At 44.8% G+C, this 19,076-nt stretch overlaps 1 protein-coding gene across 1 annotated transcript in view; it reads right to left on the reverse strand.

The window, feature by feature from the left end:
* RNF4 (ring finger protein 4) overlaps positions 1–14,860 on the reverse strand; it is a 41,406-nt gene extending 26,546 nt beyond the window's left edge. The window contains exon 1 of the mRNA XM_045018926.1: positions 14,740–14,860. The gene's annotated coding sequence lies outside the window, so the exon portion shown is untranslated. The remainder of the gene's footprint in view (positions 1–14,739) is intronic.
* Positions 14,861–19,076: the final 4,216 nt, after the last annotated feature.

Here is a 19,076-nt window from a genome sequence, read left to right on the forward strand (position 1 = left end):
AAAAGCTATCTAGAGTCTTTGTTGGTTCCCCATAACTATAGTAGCTGAGCACCAGACCAGAAGTACAGCTAGTGCAAAAAATCTGATTTCAATCAAGTGGGACTGGGAGCTATCATGAGCCAGTAGCCAGGAGGATCTTCCCGAATACAGTGATCTCCATCTCTGAGACTGACGACAACAGGCTGTTGACCAGTGGCTTTGGTCTCCCGATCAGTCCTGAGCTCTTGGCAACACGAGGGGTCGATCTAGGTGCTCCTGCTGGGGGGCACGTGCCTCGGTGGTTCTGTATCAGGATACCGGCGAGGTTCGCCTCAAATCCCGCTGTTGGTGCCCAAGGTCTGGGGATCGAAAAGGGTTCCGCTAAGCCAGCCTCTCTGGCTTTGTGGTGTGACGACTTTGGGCGGGCAAGTTGTGGCGGGACGTCCCTCGCGATGGGGAATGGTGCCACTGAGGTGAGGATGTATGCAGAGGTCCCAAGGCGGGTTTACTCCAAAACCTGGGTACTGCTGGAGCCAGTGTGGATGGCACCGGGAGCATCAGGATTTCCTGAGCTGCCTGCAGAGCTTCGGGCATCAACGGCACCTGAAGCTGACAGAGGTCTGTGTCGCTATCCAGGGATGCAGGCAAGGGTATGGGATGGGCTGCACCACTCACCTTGAGCTGGAGCCTGACTTCCGGGGGGAGAGGGGGGTAAGGAAGAGGAGTGTTGAGCTGCCCAGCATGGGTCTTTGCTTGCCCCCAGCCCTCTCCCTTCTCTTGCGGGATGTAGGAGATCGCCCCCTCAGTCTTCTTCAGGTTCTTGGCCAGAGCCATGGGGGGTGGGGGGTGGAAAATGGTGCCAGCCCATGGATGGTGTCAGCTGGGCACTCCACACCGATGCTTGGTACCGAGTCAGCGCTCCAAGGCAGTTGTCATGCTCCTTTTTAGTCCTTGGTTTGAAGGACTTTCAAATATGACACTTGTTGCTTATATGCCCTTCACCCAAGTACCTAAGACAGCTACTATGGGGATTGCTGATAGGCATGGGCAGCAATTGCAGAGCTTAAAGCCTGGGGAAGGCTTTAAGAACTACTAACTATATACACAACTAAATTACAGGTTCTGCAAAGTTCGCAAGAATGGAGAACAATTAACACTAGTCCAAGCAGCAGACGTTCCAGCACCATAGCTGGCGGGAAGAAGGAACTGAGGGTGGGGGGAAGCCAGTGGCACTCCTTATACCGTGCCATGTGGGCGCCACCCCAGAGGGGACCAGAGCCGGTCCCCTACGGATACTGCTAGGGGAAAAATTTCCAGCACTGGTGCATGGGGCGAGCATACACCCCTAATACGGAATGAACATGAGCAAGCACTCAAAAGAATAGGTATTGCAGAGTGGTGTGCCTGAGGCACATCTGCAGTTGCCACAGGATCAAATCTGATTACCTTTGGGAATTCCTGCCAAATCTCTCAATGGAAGCAGAGTTGATAATCTGTATTATGGAGATGGCTACACCTGGACAACTACTGAGAAACTGTCATATCAGAGTGGGTCAGCACCAACACAAGCCAGCTCTTGAGAGTTGTACTCAAAAGGAAAGAAGTTCCAAAACCCTATCCTGCCTACATTTTTTAAGTCCTCATTACTTCTAAATTTACATGCAGAAGATTGCAATTCTCCTGGCATGAATAGGTAAGCTTGCACCTGTAAAACTGTAGGCAATCTTAATTAGGAGACACATTTAAAGATGAAGCTTCAAACATAATTTAAAGAATCTTTTTCTGTTTCTGTTATACCTGCAAAGTTCAGATTTGAGTCCAGTTGCTCACTTTCTTATGAAGTCTACTCTTTGCAATTATTCGGACTTCTAAACATCTTTCAGTTTAGGACTAATAGATTGAAAATAACTACTTGAGTAGATACACTGACATTAGCAAAGGCTTGCAAATATGCACTAAAAAGCAGTTTAAATATAGTTATTTTGAAACTGTCTTCAGGAAAAACTAGAAAATAGTAATATATATTTCCTTCTGCAAATTTGTGGTTAACAGAATGATAAATAAAAATTCAGTTGCATAAGCTTATAGTTTCCTGTTATGTTTAATGGTAGCTTCTTCACAATGGGTAAGATCTTCCCCCCCACCCTCTATACAACCTTGACTCAAACAGCAAAGTACCAGAGCCTTACAAACCAAGGATAAAAATGCAGCATTATGATTCATCTTTAGTACTTCACTACTGCTACATAAGTTTTCATAACAGCGAAGTGGAGAAGCATTGCTACAACATCCAAAGGTTAATGTTTTAGTAAGTGTCTTATTTGATAAAGTTCTCTGAACATAGATTAACAGTATACAGCTTTTCATTTTACAGAAGCAAACTCTACAGTTAAGGTTACATATGGAATCTCATACAATTACAAACCCATTTTCTCTGATAATGTTGAAAAAAATTCTTTAGGGCTACAACTTTTCCTGCTTGGTTTTTACCCAGAGATGATTCATTCCAGGAAGTCTGAACTTTTAGCTATTTGAGTTAAAGGAAAAATTAAGAAAGAGAGAAGAAAGGAGAATGGGTTTTCTGCTTTGAGACATGAGATTGGTTTTTTTTGCCCACCAATAACTTATACGTGGGCAGCAGAGCTCCAAACTTGGCAAGTTTGGAACAGAGTCTCACTGGTATCATTTCCCATACCACCACCTCCAATATATTTGTCATTCTCTCTCCCTTCTTGTTCCTTCACCCAATCTCTCCCATGACATGCAAGTACCTTGCTTTGAGAGCACTGGGAAAGGTGGGTTCTTCACCACATCTCTCCCCAGCTACAGCCATTGCCGAAAGTGGTTCCACTGAATGGGGAGTTTTCTGCACCTTGGCCTATCATATCAATAGCTGTGATCATGATGGTTATCAAGTGGCCAGAGTGCTGAGAGCATAGTAAGAGTTACAGCTGAGAAAAGCCAGTTGCTGTTTGCCAGAGGAAGTGGAGCATTCAAGTCTATATATTCCTTGCACAAATTCAAAAAGCCATTTTGGAGTCCTGCCTGATTAGGCTGCTCCCAAAACAATCTGCATAGTCTCTTGGAAGGCTGTGGCCTCTCCCTCACTAGGGCATTGGTAACTCACAAAAAAAAAGAGCTGGTTTGTGCACAGGTTTGCTGTTTGATGCTAAATATTAGAAATTCAAGCTTTGACTGCCCTGGAAGACTAATGGATTACCAGAGAATAATTCACGACACCAGAAAAATCCATGAAAATGAAATCCGATTAACTGAAGAGTGGTGTTTTTTAATTTTTTTTTTTTTTTTCTCTTTTTTTTTTTTTTTTTTTTTTAAACACACAAATGCCTAGAACAAACAGTTGAAAGAAAAAAAACTGAACAGCATGCCTTCAACTAAGGGCCAAGAACGCTAATAACCCTAAGCAGAAAAGTGCCTTTAAAAACCCACTTTTTGTCTGTTTATATATCAGAAACAAACAAGTGTACAACCCCAAATTCTCTTTTGCAGGTCATCTTCAACATCAGAACAAAGGTAGAATGGTGGGTATAAACAAGTTCAAACTTGAGATTTTAGGATCCCAGAATTTGCTGAATGGAGCAAAGATTTCCAACTTCTTGTTAAAAAAAACCCAAAAAACAAACAACCTCTCTTCTGCAACAGTCTCTGAACCACATATACGATTCTCAGCTGCCTGGTTTATTCAGCTGTGCAGAAAGCCATCTACCTCTAAGCATTAGGTGGTAGCATGAACTCACTCTATTTAAAGCAAACAATCTCAAAATGATCAGGACTATTCAAGTTAGTGAAAAGAATAAGCTGTAATATGATTTTATAAAATAATATATGGCACAGGGAAGACTGATTGGGTGCATCTATAGCTGGAAAACCAAGGCCAAGATTTAAATAAGTGGGTACCTGAAGTTAAGTTCTTGAGCAAGTAGCCTGATTTTCAATAATGCTAAGCACCTAACAGCGCCCATTAACTTCAATGGGAGCTGCTAAGAACTCCGCACTTTTTAAAGTCAGCAAGTGACTAAAAATAGTTTTTTTTTAAAAAAAGCCTACACATCTAAGCTGCTATTACTAAAAGTTTTGAACATAAGAATGGCCATACTGGGTCACACCAAAGGTCCATCTATCCCAGTATCCTGTCTGACAGTGGCCAATGCCAGGTGCCCCAGAGAGAAACGAACAGAACAGGTAATCATCGAGTGATCCATCACGTTGCCCATTCCCAGCTTCTGACTTTTGGCCTAAGGGAAAGCTGAGAAAACTAAAGAGTTTAAGAGACTACATATATAACCCACAGAATTAATTGTAATGAGATATCATAGCAAAGAACTTAAAAAGCAAGATTTGGATATTAGAATGAATGTCTATACTAGGTTGGAGGACAATTCATAATGGATATTAATGCTCTCAGTGCATGACAGACTATCAGTTTTCCCCATAGGCCTGTTATTGCCAAACTGACAATACTGCTGTATTATTTTTAGGTCCAGAAGGATTATATTTTTTAATCCATAAATGTTAATTTCACTGTACACACACAAACTGATGGGAAAAAAAAATACTTCTACCCATAGTTGAAATTTAGAAATAGGCAAAGAAAGAAAAATGCTGCTTGAGAACTTACTGAAGTTTTATTTAAGGCTATTTACTTTGTATATTTGACATATGTTGACAATTTGTGTTTTAAAGGTTATAAAGTTTTAACGCTGAGTCTCAATATCAACAGTTATTAAATATTAGGGTACTTGTAACCACCCACGTTACAGCGCGGCTGTGGCAGCGCTGTGACGTAGGGAGTGTAGACATGCTTTAGCACCTGGGGAGAGCTCTCCCAGTGATTTAAGAACACCTCAAATGAGCAGTGGTAGCTTTATCGCCAGGCAAGCGCTGTCTATACTGGTGCTTTTCAGCGCTAAAACTTTTGCTGCTCAGGGGTGTGTTTTTTCACACCCCTGAGCAGCAGAAGTTTTAGCATTGGCAGTGGCAGTGTAGACAGCGCCTTAGAGAGACAAGGTAGGATGAGATCTGTTACCTCACCTTAGATCTAGGAAAGGTACACAGCATCTCAGCTAAATACAAGGTGGAACAGATCGTTTAGCATTACTAGTTAACGCACATTTCAAGCGAACATTTAAGAGGAAGTGGCCCCATAACACCCCTCCAGTTATAGGGAGGAAAAGGAAGGGGGGGGGTGAGCTAGCTGGGGGGTGAGGGGAGGGTCGGGTTGTTAGTGATTTATAGCTTGTTGTAATAAGCCATAAACCCAATGTCTTTACCCAATAGAGAAGATTGTGTATTTGGGTGGTCTGTTCTATGATCCAGAGAAAACCTGCTCAATACAGAAATAAAACCCCCGACTCCTAGTTGTCACCAAACACCCCACACTAGAACCCAAATAGCTACAACTCGTACTCAATGGGGACCCCATCCTGAAAAATCTTTCCTGAACCACCTCTTCTGGCCTTCAAACAACTCCTTAGCCTCTCCAAGCTCATTATCAGAAGCAAACTCCTCACAAACCAGGGCACACAAACTCCAAGCCGCATCAGACCTTGCCAGAACAGATGCAAAACCTGCAGACACACCTCCACTGCTACAATGATCAACCCCTCCCACAACACACATTTCCAAGATTCATGGATCCTACACATGCATATCACATATGGTGTACCTCATCCAATGCTCTAAATGCCCCATAACTGTGGGGTGAGGCCAGGCAGTCACTACTTGCTTCTATGAACTCACAGGAAATGATGATTAAAGAGGTGTTAACAGGCCAACCCTTATGAGTAGAGGGGTGTTAACAGGCCACTTCACCTCAGATGGTCCCTTAAATATGCGTCAGCTAGTTATGCTAAACAATCTGTTCTGTTTTTTACTTAGGGCTTGGCTACACTTACAAATTTGCAGCGCTACAAAGCGCCAGTGTAGTCAAAGCCCCAGCGCTGGGAGCGCGTTATTCCCCACAGGGAAGTGGAGTACGGACAGCGCTGGGAGAGTTTTCTCCCAGCGCTGGCGCTTTGATTACACTTAAGCGCTTCAAAGCGCTGCCGCGGCAGCGCTTTGAAATGCAAGTGTAGCCAAAGCCTTAGTTGTGACACTGAGTATGTTTCCCTGACCTGAAGAAGAGATCTGTGTAAGCTCGAAAGCTTGTCTCTCTCACCAACAGAAGTTGGTCCAATAAAAGTTATTGCCTCACCCAGCTTGACTCTCATATCCCAGGACCAACACAGCTACATCACCATGTACAACAATGGAAGTTACTAAATATTGTCTGACCCTTAGTATTTTCTGCAACTATGAAAATAAACTGATAAAAATTAAAATGCTTAAAAATAAACAAAAAATAAATTTCTGCCAAGCCTAGTTATGTTCTTAAAAACATTTTAAAAAAAAACAACACACCCCTGCCCACTGAAGCATCTGCAACTGCCCAGCAGAAGAGATGGACCATTGGTCAATAGACAACTACTATATTCTCAATTTTACTGCCTTCATGAGCACTTTCAATGGCAACCTTAAACTCAGTTTCTACCTTTCACAACAAGGAAGAGGGAGGTGGAGGGGAAGTTAACGTGAAGAATTATGACCCCAATCCTGCAAAGACATATGTACCCACTTATAAGGGACTGCTCATAGTGTGGGATTACTTGGCATGTAAGATTTACACACATGAACAACTTTTGAAGGATTGGTGCCTAGGTTAATAACTAAGAAGAGGACATCTTCAATCGGAGTTTTACCAGAATTTTCTAGTCGTCTGGTTTGTAACTTCTGGGGGCCCTAAGGATTTCATTACTACTACTCTGCGGGAACTGCTTTCCTAGATATTTTAATACTGTACAGTCTCTCTCTGTTTTTTTCCCCACCAGCAATGTTTTCTTGGGGTCCACTCAAGAAGCTATTGCATCAGGACCAGGATTAGGTTACAGGAAGCAGATAAAAGGAGGCTACAGCTAAAAAGGTCACTTGGTGGCTACATTATATTACTGGGGCCATTAAATACTGTGTATGTTTTATTCTGGGGTTGAAGCTACTCTAAATATATATTTGTGGGAACAAATAAATTTTCCTTAGAAGTATTTGGGAAGGCAGGAAGTAGGCCATGATGTCTTTGTAGTTTCACACAGGGCAGGGACTATTGCTCACACATTAGGGTAGCTTCACGAAGCAACATTTTAGTGAAAGTCAATTGAGATCCCTGTGCCTCCAATTGGGGAAAATACTCTGGAGGGGAAAGCATAAGTGTGCATACACCAGGGTCCAGGAGGAAGATTACATGCAGTCTCCAACAACATACCTGTCACAAAAGGATTCAGGATACTAGCCCCCTTTACAAAGATATAATACTTCAAATAAAAATGCAGACCTTAAAACAAAAAAACCACCACACAGATACAATGAATTTTAGCTTTGTCCCAGGTCAAAGAGTTACAGAAATTAACTGATGCAGAAAATGCACAAAACAACCGAAAGTATTTTTTTCTCCATAATACTTAAAAATATTGGAGAAGGTGTGTTTCAATTTAGCATGTCTCCCCAACCCTTCTAGTTTGCAATACTAACAGGGCTGCAGTTGGACAATATGGAAATAGTGGAACAGACTAAAAATAGGAATTGAATCATCTGTTGTCACTGTCCAAAATGAGGAAGCCTGGGGTCAAAGCCCGTGGCCCACAGCAGAAGCCCGAGGGATTCAGCCCTGGGTGTCAGGGTTCAGGTTACAGGCCCCTCGCCTGGGGCTGAGCCCTTGGGCTTTGGCTTTAGCCTCTTTCCCACTCCCTGGCTCAGGCTTTGGTCCCCCCTCTTAGGGTTGCACAGTAATTTGTGTCATCAGAATGGGGTTGTGGTTCAATGAAGTTTGAGAACCCCTGCTTTACAAGTTAGGGGTCCCTTCTCTTCACTGATTTTGCTGTATTTGCCAAGCTCCACATTTGTAGACCTAATGAACACACAGGAAAAAAAATTATACCTCATAAAGAACTAAAACAAGGCACAAAGTCCTCAAAGGCTATTTTTATTTGAAGTTATAAAGTGGGGCGCTCTTGTTTCTACATTAGCAACAACTCTTTTCTACCCTGTATTTGATAGAACATGGCTGTCTGGGGACTAGTAGGTACTTCAAAATGTCAAGAGCGAAGACATTTCAGCTGAGGAGAAGAGGGATTTTTAGAATGTTTTATTTTTTTTTTTTAAACCCCTTGTGAAAAAGTAGGAATTTTCTGTAATATTTTTAGGAAGCTTATGTGTGCTTCAGTTTCCTTCTACGTTTTCGATTGCTACCCAGTAGGTGCAAAAGGGATAACCCTGATCCTGGAACAGTGCAGGAAACACAAGTGCAAAATTAATGGGTTATTAAAAGGATTGGTTAAAACTGACACAGATCAACAGAGGCTCCAGAGACAACGGAAGCCCCAAGGACCAAAATGATCTACACTCAGCAGCAGGAAGCTCCAGCAAGTGGGGCAAACTCAGCATGGCCCTGCCTGGAGACAAAAAGAGTGGGAGCTGGCCAGCAGGGGATGAAGAGGGGACTTCTGGAAGAGGCTGGCTGTTGTCACCTGGCACTCTCCAAAGGGTCAGAGAGAGACAGGCCCTAAGGTGGAATCTACTACAATAGGGGTAGGCAACCTGTGGCACAGGAGTTGATTTTCAGGGCACTCACACTGCCTGGGTCCTGGCCACTGGTCCAAGGGGCTCTGCATTTTAATTTAATTTTAAATGAAGCTTCTTACACATTTTAAAAACCTTATTTACTTTACATACAATAGTTTAGTTATATATTATAGACTTATAGAAAGAGATCTTCTAAAACCCTTAACATGTATTACTGGCATGCAAAACCTTAAATTAGAGTGAATACATGAAGACTCAGCACACCACTTCTAAAAGGTTGCCGACCCTTGTACTACAGCTTGGCTGGTGGAGTCCATCTGGCCAAGCCAGAATAATAGGTCTTTTACTTACCTTCTCTATGCTAACATAAGGACTTAAAATGTTGTGTTCTAGCCGACTATTAAACCCTACTGTTTTGAAAACGCAGCCTGGTGTCACTGAAAATACTTGCTGTGGTGCATTAGTCCCTGAAGAGCACAGAGTCTCTAATCAGGAGTCTATCTGAAATGAACAAGCTGGGCAGAGCTCATGGTATGAAGCAAGAGTGCTTGAGCCCAGAGGCTCAGGTCTGGTCTACACTACGCGTTTAAACCGATTTTAGCAGCATTAAATTGATTTAACGCTGCACCCGTCCGCACAACGAGGCCCTTTATATCGATATAAAGGGCTCTTTAAATCGGTTTCTGTACTCCTCTCCGACGAGAGGAGTAGCGCTGAAATCGGTATTACCATATCGGATTAGGGTTAGTGTGGCCACAAATCGACGGTATTGGCCTCCAGGCGGTATCCCACAGTGCACCAATCTGAACTCGGATGCACGGGCCAGGTAGACAGGAAAAGCCCTGCGAACTTCTGAATTTCATTTCCTGTTTGCCCAGCGTGGAGCTCTGATCAGCACGGGTGGCGATGCAGTCCCAAATCCAAAAAGAGCTCCAGCATGGACCGTACGGGAGATACTAGATCTGATCGCTGTATGGGGAGGCAAATCTGTTCTATCACAGCTGCGTTACAGAAGACGAAATGGCAAAGCATTTGAAAAAAATCTCCAGACAGAGGCCACTGCAGGGACTCAGCACAGTGCTGAGTGAGAAGCGTAACGGAAAGCCAAAGAATCAATTGGACGCTCATAGAGGGAGGGGGTACTGAGGACTCCAGCTATCCCACAGTCCCCGCAGTCTCCGAAAAGCATTTGCATTCTTGGCTGAGCTCCCAATGCCTGTAGGGTCAAACACATTGTCCAGGGTGGTTGAGGGTATAGCTCGTCAATTTATCCCCCCCTACCCCCCCGTGAAAGAAAAGGGAAAAAAATCGTTTCTTGACTTTTTTCAATGTCACCCTATGTCTACTGATGCAGTGAACAGCAGCATCCTCTCCCCTCCCCGGTGGCAGATGGTACAATATGACTGCTATCCATCATCATCAGCAGCCCGTGAGTGCTTCTGGCTGGCTTCAGGTGAGGTCGGCCAGGGGGTGCCTGGGTAAAAATAGGAATGACTCCCGGTCATTTCCAGTAGATGGTACAGAACGGCTGGTAACCGTCTTCATCATAGCAACTGGGGGCTGAGCTCCATCAGCCCCGCCCCTTCATGTCTAAAGAAAAGATTCTGTACTGCCTGGACTATCATAGCAGCTGGAGGCTTCCTCCCCCTCATTTTATCTCACTAACAAGTCAGTGTTTCTTATTCCTGCATTCTTTATTACTTCATCACACAAATGGGGGGACACTGCAACGGTAGCCCAGGAGGGTTGGGGGAGCAGGGAAGCAACGGGTGGGGTTGTTGCAGGGGCACCCCCTAGAATGGCATGCAGCGCATCATTTCTGTGGGATCTGACACGGAGCGGCTGTGCTCTCTGGTACACTGGTTCTCTAGCACACTTGCCCCATATTCTAGGTAGGACTGACTCTATTTTTAGATACAACATAAAGGAGGGGATGACCCGGAGAGTCATTCCCATTTTTGTCTTTGCGCCCACGGCCGACCTCAGCCAAGAGCACCCATGACAGTAGCAGACGGTACAGAACGACTGATAACGGTCTCTGCTATCGTACAAAGGCAAATGAATGCTGCTCTGTAGCACTGCAGTACCGCCTCTGTCAGCGGCATCCAGTACACATACGGTGACAGTGACAAAAGGCAAAACAGGCTCCATGGTTGCCATGCTATGGCGTCTGCCAGGGCAATCCAGGGAAAAAGGGCGCAAAATGATTGTCTGCCGTTGCTTTCACGGAGGAAGGAATGAGTGACGACATTTACCTAGAATCACCCGTGACACTGTTTTTGCCCCATCAGGCATTGGGGTCTCAACCCAGAATTCCAATGGGCGGGGGAGACTGCGGGAACTATGGGATAGCTACGGGATAGCTATCCACAGTGCAACGCTCCAGAAATTGACGCTAGCTTCGGACCAGGGACGCACACCGCCGAATTAATGTGCTTAGTGTGGCCGCGTGCACTCGACTTTATACAATCTGTTTTACTAAACCAGTTTATGTAAAATCGGAATAATCCCATAGTGTAGACATACCCTCAGTCTCAGAGGCAGAGAGGATGTGTGGCCTACCCTGAAAGAAGAGTGAGACCCTTTGGGGGTCAGTGTTACTGAAGGGGTTCCTCCAAGAGACTGTTTAAAAGCTAGGCCATAGCACTGATCCTGTGAACCCATGACATGTCTATCAGCTCAAACACTGACAAACACTTGAGAGAAGTTTTAAACAAAATTCAGAGCCCTGCGCAGATACAAATTTATATCCACAGATGCAGATATCTGCGGATATAAATCAGTATCCGTGGAACCACAAGGCTCTCCCAGGAACCGCTGCGGTGAAAGGAGCCAAATGTGGGACCACTGCTCCAGGAGCTGGCACCATGTGCCCGCAGCTCCTCTGGCACAGCTGTACCACCTACAGCCCCGGCTTGAGCCCTTCCACGCAGCTGTCTGCATCTCCCCTCTGGGAGGCAGGCGCACCGCATGAACCCTAAAGCGAGACCAGGAACAGCTGCCAGTGAGCCTGGTGCCCACCTGGTTCCGCTCATACTGATTTATATCCATGGATATAAATCTGCATCTGTGCGGGGATCTAAAATCTTGAGCATTCCACCTCTGCCCATGCTGAATTAAGTACTAAAACAACCTTGTACTACAGTTCTCTAGTTTCACAAGGAGCCCTGGTTTAAAAAAAAAAAAAAAAGGCGGGGGGGAGAACTCGTAAAAAAGGTTTCATGTCTTTTTTTTAAATGTGACCATGTGAAGCACTCCTTTTTCAGGTCATCTAACAACCAGATGCATGATAGAATATTGGTCTGGAACCCAAAACAAAAAAGTTGTCTCAAATTAAACAAATTGTTGGTACATGAAAGGAATGTCTAGTTACATAAAATGCCTGGCTGTTTCTGATACAGCCTTGGTAGTTTTAAGTGCCTAAAATTGGCTTTAAAGAGAACTTGGGGAAGCTGATGTTTCAGTTCTGGTGGTGGGGTTTGTTCTTTTGGGGGTTCATTTGGGAGAACTTTCTATAGGGATATGAATGTAACTGAATACTTTTGATTTTGGCACAGAAACATACTATTAGTCTCAGTAAAAAAAAGTGACGTAGACAATGCTCAGTGTCAAATTTTTGAAGCTTAAATGAATCTGAGTTTTTGATAAACCTTGACCTAGAAAGAAAAGCAGCTTTTTATTAAATTACTGAATATCTTTAACCTTTCATTGCATCTCATAGCAAAATCTGTATTAAATTATAGGATGAGATAGGACAAGGAAAACCACACCACATTCCTACCTCAAATTCAAGAGTTCTCCACACATTGCTACTGTTCTTATTTTACAATCCTCCTACATAGAGACTTTGTTACTGTTGTGTCATGAATACGCTACAATTAACACACTATTTTGACTGACACAGAGCACAGTTCCTGCTAGCCAAGTACTATTTCCCTGACAGTAAGCCTTGTTTACACTAGAGAAGGTTTAAGACTATTTCTTCTATTAACAACTCCAGTTCAGTTCCACCACCATTTACAACACTGGGAAGCACACAGAGATAATCTACTAACCTTTTAGGCACCTTGTCAATCAGCTTTGCTCTGAGCAATTACATGACATTGCTTAAAACGCTGATAAGAACGGCCGTACCGGGTCAGACCAAAGGTCCATCTAGCCCAGTATCTGTCTACTGACAGTGGCCAATGCCAGGTGCCCCAGAGGGAGTGAACCTAACACACAATGATCAAGTGATCTCTCTCCTGCCAGCCATCTCCATCCTCTGACGGACAGAGGCTAGGAACACCATTCCTTATCCATCCTGGCTAATAGCCATTTATGGACTTAGAACTGGATAAATTCATAGTGGTTCTTTTAAACACTGCCATAGTCCTAGCCTTCACAACCTCCTCAGGTAAGGAGTTCCACAAGTTGACTGTGCGCTGCGTGAAGAACTTCCTTTTATTTGTTTTAAACCTGCTGCCCATTAATTTCGTTTGGTGACCCCTAGTTCTTGTATTATGGGAATAAGTAAATAACTTTTCTTTATCCACTTTCTCCACATCACTCATGATTTTATATACCTCTATCATATCCCCCCTTAGTCTCCTCTTCTCCAAGCTGAAGAGTCCTAGCATCTTTAATGATGGTCCATCTATGCTAGGCAATTGTCCACACTAGGAGTAAAGGTGTATTAACACAAGCATTGAAACCCTAAAGGAGACTAGGCAAATTTTAACATGTTAGCTGGCTGAGTTTCAATGTTCAGTTTGTACAGGGGTTAGTAAGACAATTCACAGAAACAACATACCTGACATGGTCAGGAAAACATGAAATGCTAATGCCTCAGTCTTGGAAATTTCCACCACCTCCTTTCTTGATCACTTTGACCACCACCACCAACCTGCCTATCACTCAGGCCCAGAGCCTGACTTGAACCTCTCTCTAGGTTCTCATATCCAAGCTATATCTAAATATTGCTGATTCTTTCTCCATAACATCTCTAAGATATGACCTTTCCTATCCAACCACACTGCTAAAACTCTCATCCAATCTCTCATCTCGATAGTGCAACAATCTTAACCCACCCATACCCATTCAGAATGCTGCTGCAAAGATAATTTTCCTAGCTCATTGCTATAACCATGTCATCCCTCTTTCTGAATCCCTCCACTGGCTCCCCCTTCTCTGTTTCCCAAACCTGAAGAAGAGCGCCATGTAAGCTATGAAGTTTGTTTTTCTCACTAACAGAAGTTGGTCCAATAAAAGATATTACCTCACCCTCCTTGTCACTCTGATATGATACACAGTCAATTCAGGAATTGATCAGAAAGGAGCAATAACCACACCCCCTTTCCGTATGGAATGTGAGGGAGCAGAGCCAGGATTGAGGGGGAGAGGCAGTGATCCCCTACAGGCCCAATTCCCTCAGGGCAGCCGTGGAGGGAGAAAACAAGAGAAGGTTAATGGGGACAATGGCCTGACAGACTCCCTCTATGATAGTGAGATGATCAGCAAGACTTTGGCAGAGGGGAGCAGCATTCAGAGGTAATTCTTGCCCTAGGAAAGAACACAATGGGAACAGCAGATCTCAAAGATGGGCACCTCGTTCTAAGATGGGCAAGAAAGATGGAGGTAACTGCCTGTACATCTGGAGATGGGGGAGGCACATCTGGAGACGGGGGGGGGGGGGAATAGAGGAATTGGAGCATGGCTAGGGCTCAGGCCCGTCTCGCGGGGGAAAACGACGGAGAAGGGAAGGGAGGCCACAGGCCCGTCTCAAGGAGGGGGAAGAGAAGGGAGGCCACAGGCCCGTCTCGCGGGGGAGGGAAGGGAAGGAGAAAAGGGAGAAGGGAAGAGAGGCCACAGGCCCGTCTCCCAAAGGGGGGGGGGGGGAAGAGAGGGAGGCCACAGGCCCATCTCGCGGAGGGGGGAGAAGGAGGCCACAGGCCCGTCTCCTGGGGGGCCCAGGATATTGCGGGGGGGGGGGAGGCCGAGCCCTGCTTCCCGTGTGCGGGGCGGGGCGGGCCAGGCTCCCCCTGGGGGGTCCGCGCCCGGCTCTCAGGGGCGTTGCGGGGAAGCTCCGGCCCGGGCTCCAAGCCCCCGCGCCCCGCTGGCAGCCGGTTCCGCGCTACGATCCCGTCTCACCTGCTGCCCCGGCTCCGCGCTCCGTTCCTGGGGGCTCAGCGCAGAGCGAGCGGGCGGCCGGGCGCCCCTGGGTCCCGGTCCCAGCAGCCCCTGCTCGCGAGACTCACCCTCCTTAGGGGCCGATCTAAAAACTCCACACGGGGGCCGCGCGGCCCATCCCTGCCGCCCAATCATTGGCGAGGTCATTGCCCTTCCGGCTCGCTGATTGGACGGCATGAATATCAATTAGCAGTCTGTTTGTCTTCGGCCCCACCTTCCATCCGGCCCCGGCGTACGCTGGGGGTTGTAGTTCTCAGGCCTCAGCGTAACTCCCGCAGTTCCAGCCTAGGGAAGAACTTTAATGGCAGGCGTGTCAGCTGGACAGAGGGTTTGAATGGGGCTCTCTGGGTGCCTGGCTCGCCCTGGGGCAGCAGAGCACTGTAGCCATATGATATGTGAGCCCCTGAGACCAGCCTGAGCAACTATCTGAACTAGAAACTCTGAGATGCCATAGGCCCAGGTTTACCAAGAGAGATGCTGTCCCCCAAGAGACATCTATCACTATCCACCTTGGCTACAGCAGACCCAAACCTCCCATACACACTGTCCTTCTTAGCCTTCTCACAGGTAACCTCCAGAACCCCACCATCACATACACATCAGAGCTAACAATTCCCAGCACTGGATGCTTGGGTTGAGCAAGGACCTCAATCTGGATCAAATGTGGAATTCCTGTTTTGTGAGAAGTTTCAGTGTTTGAAATTTGGTATCATTCTGAGACTAAGACCTGTCAGAGCTGGGTCTCCCTGGGCTTCCAGGCACTTGGCTCCATGGAAATGAGCCTGGAAGCTCTGAAAGCCCTGATTTGAGTCAGAGTTCTTAGGGCTTGCAGACTCTATGATATGGAGTCAGGAGCCAAGCCACAGTTGGACAGGTTTCCAGACCTGCCAAGCTCCTCGCTCCACAGCAAGGAGCTTGGAAGCCCTGGCATGACACATCTGTCCTGGAACCGTGCTGTGGACACGGGAGGCCTGGTGTCCATCAGAACCCTGGCTGCACGTTCATTGAACTCGACTTGCTTTTGCAAGAAAATTCAGGTTCGATGAACCAGCATTTTCTGACAAAACAAAGTTTGACTGGAAAATTTCTGACCAGCTTCAGGCGGACCACTTCCTCCTTGAGATGGAAATAAGAATTCCCTCAGTAGAAAGGCAATAAGAAACCACAACCATGATGTGCATCTTGGATAGTCCACAGTCCAAAACTACTCATGGAAACTTGCCTAGGCAGAGTTCTCTAAGGCACAGAAATGTTAGTGAGACACTACAGCCAACTCTTATTATTATTTGGTGTATTTTGTAAAGCCCCAGGTGCTTGTGGCAGGAAGTTGCATGAGGCTCACAGTTTTCATTTGAAAAAAGTAAATTTCTAGGCTAGCCTTCATGTTTACAGATAAAAGCTTGAAAATGTAAAGCAAGTGCACCCCCTCACAGCTTGGAAACCAGAAGGTAAATATAAAGAAACCAAAATGTATTATTATTTTTTATTAATCTCATGACTTTTAAACCAATCTCATGTTTTTTGGGGGCCTGGATCATGATTTTTGAATGGAGAGAGTGGATGTAGCATTGCCAACTCCTTGGTGCTGGATTTTGGGGTTGAGAGGAGGCAGTCTAGTTTAAGGAGTTATTTGACATCCAGGAAAATACCATTTCCCTGTTTGTCCAATCAAAACAGCTCAAATTTTGAATATTAAATACTTGTAATGAGTTAGTTGTGAACATCCTATATATCAAGAATTAATCACAGAAATCACATAGTGAATAATTTTGAACAATTAATACATTCTGAAAAATCACAATCTGAACAGAAAAAAGATGCAAAATTTGTAGAACAAATTACTCATTATGAATTGTCTACCCAGCTTTAGCTTCAGTTCAGTGTGATGAGGATACATGCGTTGTCACAATATGTTGCAATGTGCCAATGTAGTGTGTGGACCTAAACATATGGTGTAAATAAGAACATAAGAACATAAGAACGGCCGTACCGGGTCAGACCAAAGGTCCATCTAGCCCAGTATCTGTCTACCGACAGTGGCCAATGCCAGGTGCCCCAGAGGGAGTGAACCTAACAGGCAATGATCAAGTGATCTCTCTCCTGCCATCCATCTGCATCCTCTGACGAACAGAGGCTAGGGACACCATTCTTACCCATCCTAGCTAATAGCCATTTATGGACTTAGCCACCATGAATTTATCCAGTCCCCTTTTAAACATTGCTATAGTCCTAGCCTTCACAACCTCCTCAGGTAAGGAGTTCCACAAGTTGACTGTGCGCTGCGTGAAGAAGAACTTCCTTTTATTTGTTTTAAACCTGCTGCCTATTAATTTCATTGGGTGACCCCTAGTTCTTGTATTATGGGAATAAGTAAATAACTTTTCCTTATTCACTTTCTCAACATCACTCATGATTTTATATACCTCTATCATATCCCCCCTTAGTCTTCTCTTTTCCAAGCTGAAGAGTCCTAGCCTCTTTAACCTTTCCTCATATGGGACCCTCTCTAACCCCCTAATCATTTTAGTTGCCCTTTTCTGAACCTTTTCTAGTGCTAGAATATCTTTTTTGAGGTGAGACCACATCTGTACACGGTATTCGAGATGTGGGCGTACCATGGATTTATATAAGGGCAATAATATATTCTCAGTCTTATTCTCTATCCCCTTTTTAATGATTCCTAACATCCTGTTTGCTTTTTTGAACGCCTCGGCACACTGCGTGGACATCTTCAGAGAACTATCCACGATGACTCCAAGATCTTTTTCCTGACTTCTTGTAGATAAATTAGCCCTCATTATGTTGTATGTATAGTTGGGGTTATTTTTTCCAATGTGCATTACTTTACATTTATCCACATTAAATTTCATTTGCCATTTTGTTGCCCAATCACTTAGTTTTGTGAGATCTTTTTGAAGTTCTTCACAATCTGCTTTGGTCTTAACTATCTTGAGTAGTTTAGTATCATCTGCAAACTTTGCCACCTCACTGTTTACCCCTTTCTCCAGATCATTTATGAATAAATTGAATAGGATTGGTCCTAGGACTGACCCTTGGGGAACACCACTAGTTACCCCTCTCCATTCTGAGAATTTACCATTAATTCCTACCCTTTGTTCCCTGTCCTTTAACCAGTTCTCAATCCATGAAAGGACCTTCCCTTTTATCCCATGACAGCTTGATTTACGTAAGAGCCTTTGGTGAGGGACCTTGTCAAAGGCTTTCTGGAAATCTAAGTACACTATGTCCACCGGATCCCCCTTGTCCACATGTTTGTTGACCCCTTCAAAGAACTCTAATAGATTAGTAAGACACGATTTCCCTTTACAGAAACCATGTTGACTATTGCTCAACAGTTTATGTTTTTCTCTGTGTCTGACAATTTTATTCTTAACTATTGTTTCGACTAATTTGCCCGGTATCGACGTTAGACTTACCGGTCTGTAATTGCCGGGATCACCCCTAGAGCCCTTTTTAAATATTGGCGTTACATTAGCTAACTTCCAGTCATTGGGTACTGAAGCCGATTTAAAGGACAGGTTACAAACCTTAGTTAATAGTTCCGCAACTTCACATTTGAGTTCTTTCAGAACTCTTGGGTGAATGCCATCTGGTCCTGGTGACTTGTTAATGTTGAGTTTATCAATTAATTCCAAACCTCCTCTAGTGACACTTCAATCTGTGACAGTTCCTCAGATTTGTCTGACAGTTATCTGAGATTGTCACAATCAACATGGTTAACCTTGGTTTTATCCAATGTGCTCTGCTATAATTCATGCATCACTGTAAAATCATGTCTATATAAAAAAGTGAGAATCACATTGATTCGTCCCCTAAATTTTCTGTTCCTCCCTTGACTTATTGGGTTATCCAAGTAAGTTATGTGCATTGTGACCTAAGTTAGCAAGAACCAGGATGATCTCTACTTCTGGTAGGGAATTTCACAGCCTAGGGTTCTCCAGTGAGAACACTCTTCCTCCAGCCTTCTTTGAATTTCATCTGGAGGACACCTACCACATTGTCATCCTTGCTTGCTGCTGCCTGGGGTGTGGGGCACAAAAGGAGAGACGGTCACTGAGATAGCTTGAACCTGACTCTTGAGCTTTGACTATCAGGAACAGCATCTCAGAGGAAGTGAGCCACAGTTTGATGCCCTGTTGCAACATCCATATAGTGTTCCTGATCAGCTCTCTGTCTTTAACTTTCTTTCACTCTCAAAATGCTAGGTACAGCTGCATGTTTAAGGGATGCTGTTCAACTCCATAGCATCCAGGGTCCTGACTGTAAGCATTACTATT

The sequence above is a fragment of the Mauremys mutica genome, chromosome 5, assembly GCF_020497125.1.
Source record: "Mauremys mutica isolate MM-2020 ecotype Southern chromosome 5, ASM2049712v1, whole genome shotgun sequence".
NCBI classification, from domain to species: domain Eukaryota; kingdom Metazoa; phylum Chordata; order Testudines; family Geoemydidae; genus Mauremys; species Mauremys mutica.